General features: G+C 44.1%; 1 long non-coding RNA gene across 1 annotated transcript; it reads left to right on the top strand.

The window, feature by feature from the left end:
* Positions 1 to 642: 642 nt before the first annotated feature.
* Positions 643 to 6,504, top strand: LOC119952827. The gene is made up of 4 exons (XR_005457895.1): positions 643 to 1,848; positions 1,944 to 2,267; positions 5,299 to 5,443; positions 6,387 to 6,504. It is a non-coding gene; the product is annotated as an uncharacterized LOC119952827 (long non-coding RNA).
* The last annotated feature ends 2,017 nt before the right edge of the window (positions 6,505 to 8,521 follow it).

The raw sequence follows: 8,521 nt of genomic DNA, 5'->3' as shown, positions 1-8,521 counted from the left end.
ACAAAGCAAATACATGAGCAAGAGCAGCATATGGCGTCATGAATAGTGTTCTTACAGGGAAAAGATCAGTCTGAGGGGGAGTCATTGAGGAGTCTAGTAGCTGTGGGGAAGAAGCTATTCCTATGTCTTGTTGTGCAGGTCTTCATACTTCTGTACCTTCTTCCTAGTGGAAGGGTCTGGAAGAAGGCAAAGCCTGGGTGGGAGGGGTCTCTGATAATGTTGTCTGCCTTCCTGAGGCAGCGGGAGGTATAGACAGAATCAGTGGGAGGATGGCAAGCTTGTGTGATGCGTTGGGCTGAGTTCACCACACTCTGCAGCTTCTTGCAGTCTTGGGCCAAGCAGTTGCCATACCAGGCTGTGATGCAGCTGGATAGGATGCTCTCTTTGGCACATCTGTAGAAAATAGGAGCAAAGGTGGCACAGTGGTGCAGTGGTTAGCACTGCTGCCTCAATGCGCTGAGGACCCAGGTTTGATCCCGGCCCTGGGCCATGTGTTCATGTGGTGTTTGCACATTCTCACGGTGTCCGCATGGGTTTCATCCCCACAACTCAAAGATGTGCAGGATAGGTGGATTGGCCACACTAAATTGCCTCTTAATTGGATTTTTTCTTTTTTAAATAGGAACAATAATAGGCCATTTGGCCCTTTGAGCCTGCTCCACCATTCAATAGGACCATGGCTGATCCTCTATCTCAACACCATGCTCCTGCACTCTCCCCATACTCCTTGACACCTTCACCCTGGTTGCTCTCTTCAGTCACACCCTTTCAGACTTTTTAGGCAAGGGATGAGGGCAGAACTATCTGCCAAATGCCAGATAGGTAGTTTCTCACTGCTGAGTGATGACGTCCAACAAAACGTCTTAAAATCCTGGTGCCATCCCTGTCCTTTTCACAGCGCCAGCCCGATCTTCACCCATTTGAGTCCTGTCATCGGTGAGTGACAAGCCCAGTCATGGCTGTCGCTCATCCTTCCTGCCCACCTCCGTGCCGACACCATTGATTGTGTGGTGTTCTTTGTGATTCTTGTTATCAGAATGGATGTTGTAATGTTCACAAAGACCACAGAAGATTGAAAGTTCATTAACAAAGCTAACATTTATTTACACTACTTATTAAAGCTGAACTACTTATTCCTATAGTAAACAATAATCTAGTAATCTACACCCTCAACCACTCAACTAACACTAGTCTCTACACTCTACCTGTAATTGTACTCTGGTCTCTCTCACTATTCCTATGCTCTCCTCTCCAGCCTTCTCCCAGAAGTCTGTGAGTCAGTGCTTATATAATTCTGCATCTAGCTCCATCTAGTGGTTAATTATGAAATGACATTAACCCTTTGTATTCTGAACATTTCCCATAATGTCACAGGTTGGACACCGAATTTTCTCCTGGGCTAATGAGGAAATTACCATTTGACAAGTGTGTTGCATCACTCATACTGGTGAAGGGTAGGGTCAGCACCCAGAAATGATCGGGACACTGGATTCCTGATCTTGGATGGAAAATCTAAATCTTTCTGTTTGGACTCCCACAGGAAAGATGGTCAAGTAGAAGAACGAGGGATGTAGGACCATAGAAATGCTCAAGAGTCTAAATCAATGTCTTCAGATGGATGGACATTGCCAAGGGGATGAAATGACAACCCTGGCACAAAGATTAGATGTGCACCCAAGGTTTCACTTGCAGCTCATGAGAATATTGCTTTTTGGTGACCACTACAAATTCACAGCTGCTTGCTCACTACCAAAGTAAATTAGCAGCTTGAATATAAATGGGTTCTCCGTTCAGCTTGACATTTATAATTAAGAAATACCTGAACGTTTGATCTCCATTAAAGATCAGGTTGGCAGTTCCATTTGGCTAAGTTTTTTTAAAAAAACGTCAAACTCTGACTGTTCAAGGACTTTCTCATGTTGCTGCCATGATTTTTTTTTCAGTTCGTACAATCGCAGCAACAGTCTACAAAGAAAATAAAACTTGACAAAACGGACTGCCCAGATTGAGACACAAAGGCACCAGGCTTGATTTGCGGCCTGTGTTGAGGTGGCCACGACGACTGGCTGTGTTGTATCCAGCCTAAGAAGCAAAGAAATCAGCTGGAACTGTCCCTCTTCTTCTTTGGTAAATTTGCCTCTGTCACGATACTTTCTTGAGATCAAACAACCTGGCAGCACTCACTGCAACCGGACATTTGGCCAAGATAGAAAATGAGGGCCTCACTGATCTGACCATCTCACAACATTTAGGAGGAGAGGGGAAACGTAAGTACATCTTTTACACTCTGACCAAGTATATTAACTGGCACATGTCGTAATGGAGATTAGATAGTGAGGAATCACTTTTACTCCATTAAACTTGGATCTCATCTTCCCCTGGGACCATAAATTATTGAAAATACGGGGCTATCCAGCAGAAAACTTTTGCTAGCTTGGTATGAGCTGGAGTGGACCACCTTTCAGACATGCAGCTTCTCATTGCAGCTGCTCTCATCCACTAGTACATCAGTACGAATCCCGGGAGTGATTTGGAAACTACAGCACTGGAACAGTTGGAGCAGTGTATTGGAACTATGTTATGTTTCAGCAAGCAACCATCTGTTTCTCATTGTAATCCATGAGGCAGAGGTAAATTGCTGTGCCCTTTTCAGATGTAGAAACAGGATATTTTTCAAATTCATTTTAAACTACACTTTCTCCCAGTATAAAGTATTGTTTGATCTGCATCACGGTATCAATAATTTTTTATGAACTATCACTTTGTAGTGTTACACTATTGGCAGCCAATGAGGAAGGGCCCTCTCCGTATCAATAATTAGTTTCATTTGTGTAATAGTTGTGAACATTGTTATTCCAAATTTAGATAAATGCCTATGTTACACTGTGCCAACAGATTTCTCCCTAACTCGAGTTTCTTTAAAATAATTGAAAGTGCACCAGTTTCCTCAGGACTTTGCATTCCTTTTGACAGCTCTTCTTGCGTTTCACTGGCTCAGTTGAAAGCCTGTTCACCTCGAAGTCAAAAAGATTATGAATACAAGCCTGACTTCAGGATTTGAGCACATAATCTGAAGCCCTAACTTTTTTACCCATTCTGACCCCATTTTAAGCCCTGCATGACATGTGACTCTGAGTGAAAAGTTGAGGGTCTAAGAGTTGGGGTGGGGTGGGCATCAGCTGCTGAATGCAGAGGGGAGTGAGGTTAAGAGTTTTGAGAAGTGTCCAGACATGCAGGATTTTATTGTTTAAACACACATCTACTTTTATTACAACCTGTTCTTGCAGCAGGAATCGGAACTCAAAGATTTGTCCATTAGGCCACTGCCACCATTAGAAAAAAAATATCCGGGCTTTGCTGCTGCTAGCACTCAGTCCGAGCTGCACGCCAGCCATTGCTGCCTCCAAGCTTGTGATCCCAAATCCCATCTCAACACCCCACTGGAGGCTGTGACCCACAGCTTGGGAAGCCTTGACCCAGGCTGGTACTCTGGGTGGGACTTTCCTGCTAGGACACCGTTGGGCATTGTCGAGGGTGGGGCAGGAAAACTTGGTTGGCTTGTAATATCTCCACAAGTTTTCCCATCCTGCCCACGATGATGCTCACCGTTGGCGGGGCCGGAAGATCCCAGCCCCAGTGAGGTTGACAGAATGCTTGAACATCAGCAATATTATCCTTCGAATGAGATGTTAAATTAAATTGTCCAGATAAATGTACCGACTAGTATTCACGTGTCAGTCAAGGGCAGACTACAAATTAATTGGCATTTCATCTTGTTGCAGTTTTGTGTGAATAAAATATCTGCCAGTTCTACCTATATAACTTATCTCTCCTATGGGTAATTTGGCGTATGTAAAGATCTGTGAAATCTAATGAGGCATAAAACTGCATCTTTTCTCAAATAATTAATGCGTGCCAAAAAAAAAGCTAAGGAAAGGCAAGAACTCGGGCAGGATTCTCCACTTGGGAGACTATGGGCAGGATTCTCCACTTGGGAGACTATGGGCAGGATTCTCCACTTGCCAACGGCAATTTCGTAATCGCCGATTGGGCGGAGAATCCCTTTTTACGACCGAATTGGGGCGGCACCTGTTTTCGGATGCTCCGTCCCCTCTATAATGGTATCATCCAGGAGTATGCCACACGCCGTTGGGACGGCCACACGATGTTACCTGAAGGCCCTCCCCCAATGCTTCGCCCCTGATGGGCTGAGTTCCTGACGGCGCGGGGCACGTGTGGTCTCAGCGGTCAGGAACCCGGAGTGGTGGCTGCTGACTGCGTCCAGTGCCGCCACAGTCAGGCGGAAACCGTGCTGCTGGCCGGGGGGGACTAAGGCGAGGGCTGGAGAGACTTGTTGGGGGTGGCCCGGGGGCGGCGAGGAGGTGCCCAGGGGGGCATTATTTAGCAGGTTGGGTCCGCGCGCAGCAGGCGCCATGTTGTACGGCCGACCGCTGCAGGTCGTAGCCGTGCGCATGCACAGCCAAAGACCTGACAATTCTCCAGCCGTTTATATCGGGAAGGCCCTGCGTTTTACATGGCATGGCTGCTAGCCCCTTACCCATCTGAGAATCGGTGCTGGGGCCCCGACGATTTTTCCCACATAAAATGCCACGGATCCTTCGCATATAGCCCCAAAATCGGAGACTCCAGCCCAATGTTCTCCCGCTGGAGCTGAATTGTACCTGATTTGCATTCATGCTGGGAGTGTAAACCAGGAAACGAGTCCCAATCTGTAGCCATGCAAATTCCAGAGGGAATCCCACTATTGGGCTGCCATTTTGAGCCAATGATACGATAATGAGGTCCCGCAGCTGGGCCCCCTGACACCAGCAATGCAATTCAACTCCCCGCCCCTCCATTGCAGTGCAATTCAGCATCCCCCACCGGGGTTTTCAGGGTCACATCCAACACCAATACACCTCCCTCCCTCCAGTACTGGGGTGACCCACCTACTCCCCACTGCTCCCTCCACCAGAATCCCCCTAAATACATAAATCTCCCACTGAGACCCCAAACAAAGAGACACCCCACAAAGACACCCTAAATAAAGAGACCCGCCCCCCACAGAAACCCCCTTAATAAAGAGGCCCACACAGAGACCCTTCCACAGAGCCACCAGAAGAGAGACACCTGTCTGAATGCTAGAGCGCAGTTCAGACAGAGGAAATGAAAATAATTCCTGTTTCTGCACTCACCTGGGCAATATACCTGCTGGCTCAGACAGAGGAAGAACCACGTGTCAACTCCTGGAAAGAGATTGTGCGACTCAGCCAACGTTGTCTACCTTATACACTGCAGGAAAGGATGTCCCGAGGCATAGAACATTGGCGAGACCATGCAGACAACGGATGAACAGCCATCGCGGACAATCGCCAGGCAGTAACGTTCCCTTCCAGTCAGGGAACACTTCAGCAGTCAAGAGCATTCAGCCTCTGATCTATAGGTAAGCATTCTCCAAGGCGGCCTTCAGGAAGTGCAACAACGTAGAATCGCTGAGCAGAAACTGATAGCCAAATTTTGCACGCATGAGTACGGCCTCAACTGGGACCTTGGATTCATGTCACATTACATTTACCCCCACCATCTGGCCTGGGTTTGCGAAATACTGCCAACAGTCCTGGCCTGAGACAATTCACACCTCTTTAACCTGTGTTATCCCTCTTTCCAGTCGCAAGATCTGGACCCGTAAAGACTTAATTACCTGCAAAGACTCACATTCAAAGCATCATTGAATTTGTCGATATATGTCCTTGTGGAACCCACCTCTTCATTCACCTGAGGAAGAAGCTGTTATATTATGATGTTATAATATATATTACTCTTTTTGTCTAGTTAAGTTGTTGAAATATAGCCATAGACTTCCAGTAATGATAAAGTAATTTAATGAGTAATATAAAATAATCTCATGAGTTCTTTTTACTTAATACTAAACCAGTAAACAAACAAATAATTGTAGATCAAACTATTAAATAAGGTAAAGATAATTATTGATATCTATTAACTTCTCTCTCGCTCTGTACTGCAGTCCAGAAACACAATCCCCAAGGAAAGAGTGGATAAACATTTATATAGGTCCTGATAGTGTGGCCATCTCATGTTCAGTTGCCTGGTCCAGTTTAACATAATCTGATCAAGTATTACTACATACAGAGATCACCACATCCCCCTTTTTTAACATTTTCTTGTGTATACATAAGAAAATTTACATGAGAAATTTACACAGTACAGCAAACATTAGAATTATGTTAAAGTTCATAGAGTAAGTCGATTTGGCATTCTTCTCCTTCTTGTAGATCTTCTTAATTTCAATGGTGAAGAAGAAGTTTTAATGTTCTTGCTCAGTGATGAAGTAGAATGTTGTTGTTGTTCAACATTTCTTCAAACAGATTCATGTAAATCAAGATCAGGAAAAACTGGTGTGTGAACTTTAACTTGAAGAAGATCTCGGCGATTTCTTCTGATTAACACGTCATCCGATGTTTTTACCAGATATGATCTAGGTGAGAGCAGTATCTGACCAACCTCCTTCAGGAAGTCTGGTGCGAACATTATCATCTACTTCAAGAGGTTTCAGATTCTTGGCATGTTGAACAAAATACTGTTTCTGTTTCTGACATTGATGATGCAGTTGTTTCACAACATCATGCTGATCAGGAATATGTAGTTGAGGTAGTGTTGTTCTGATGTTCCTGTTAAACAACATCTGCGCTGGAGATAATCCTGTGGTCAGATGTAATGATCTGTAAGTTAACAAGGCTAGGTAGAAATCAGATTGTGAGTCTCTGGCTTTACTTAATAACTGCTTAATTATATGAATGCCTTTCTGAACCTTACCATTAGATTGCGGGAAATGAGGGCTTGAGGTGATATGTCTGAAATTGTACATCGTGGCAAATTCAGTCCATTCCCAACTGTTAAAACACGGACCATTATCAGACATTTTGGTTTGAGATGCACCATGTATGGCAAAGATGTCATTGCATGCCTTAATAACAGTTGTGGATGTGAGATCATTCAGTTTCATGACTTCTGGAAAATTTGAATAATAGTCAATGACTAAAATGTAATCTCTGCCATATGAATAAAAGAGGTTGATACCTACTTTCACCCATGGTGATAATGTTACTGCAATTTTTCCTTGCACTGTTGACTTTGGTGTTTCTCGCACGTGGAACAGGAAGTAATCGTGTCTGTGATGTCTTGATTAATACCTGGCCAATAAATAGATTATCTGGCTCTGTATTTACATTTCTCTATGCCTAGATGACCTTCGTCAAGTCTAGTTAGCATTTCTGACTTCATACTCTCTGGAATGACAATTCTGTCATGTCGGAGTAGAATACCATCTAATATGGTCTGTTCAGACTGTACACTCTGGTATTGTGGACAGTGACCCTTTGGCCATCCATTCTGCAAGTGATGGATTACTCTGGGCAAAGTGGCATTGTTCTGTATCTCCTCATGTATCTGTTGAAGTTTGTGATCGGACACAGGAATTAATTCTTTAAACAATTGTAGATGAGCATCAATGTCATTAATTGATTCTGTTGGTGTGAGCTCTGTGTTAATTGATCTGCCATGATGTGGAGATGCCGGCGTTGGACTGGGGTGAGCACAGTAAGAAGTCTTACAACACCAGGTTAAAGTCCAACAGGTTTGTTTCAAACACGAGCTTTCGGAGCACGGCTCCTTCTTCACCTGAAGAAGGAGCCGTGCTCCGAAAGCTCGTGTTTGAAACAAACCTGTTGGACTTTAACCTGGTGTTGTAAGACTTCTTACTTAATTGATCTGGACAGAGTGTCAGCTATGATCAACTCTTTACCTTGAGTATAGATAAGGTTAAAATCATATCTATGCAGTTTCATCATAAGTCGTTGTAGTCTAGGTATCATATCATTAAGATTCTTATCATTAATGTTGACAAGTGGACGATGGTCTGTTTCCGCAGTAAATTTTGGTAAGGCGTACACATAATTATGAAATTTGGTTATTCCAGTGACAAGTCGAAGACACTCTTTCTCGATCTGAGCGTACCCACACTCAGTTGGGGTCATTGATCTTGAGGCATAGGCTATGGGAACCCAGTTGTTGTGGTGGATGTCCTGTTGTAGCAAAATGGCACCAATGCCATTCTGACTGGCATTAGTCGAAATTTTTGTGGGTTTAGTCGGGTCAAAAACTGTCAAGCTTGGAGCCTGGATCAGCTGTTTCAAATCTAACCATTCTTAATTCCGCTGAGTCCATTCAAAATCAGTGTTTTTCTTGGTAAGCTGCCGTAATGCAGTAGTTCTGGTGAAAAGATTTGTTATGAATTTCCCCAGGAATTTCTCAAATCCTATAAAATGCAAAGCAGCCTTCTTATCTTTCGGTTGTTGCATTGTTTTAATGGCTTCAATTTTGTCATCGTCAGGAGTGATACCATGAGCTGATATGTTGTCACCAAGACATTTTAGAGATGAGGTGGCAAACATGCACTTCGATTAGTTGAGTTTTAAATCGTACTTGTGTATCCTTTCGAAGA

The sequence above is a fragment of the Scyliorhinus canicula genome, chromosome 18 (genome assembly GCF_902713615.1).
Source record: "Scyliorhinus canicula chromosome 18, sScyCan1.1, whole genome shotgun sequence".
Lineage (NCBI taxonomy): Eukaryota > Metazoa > Chordata > Chondrichthyes > Carcharhiniformes > Scyliorhinidae > Scyliorhinus > Scyliorhinus canicula.
Note: the sequence above shows the minus strand (reverse complement) of the source record. Positions and strands in the feature narration are given on the sequence as shown.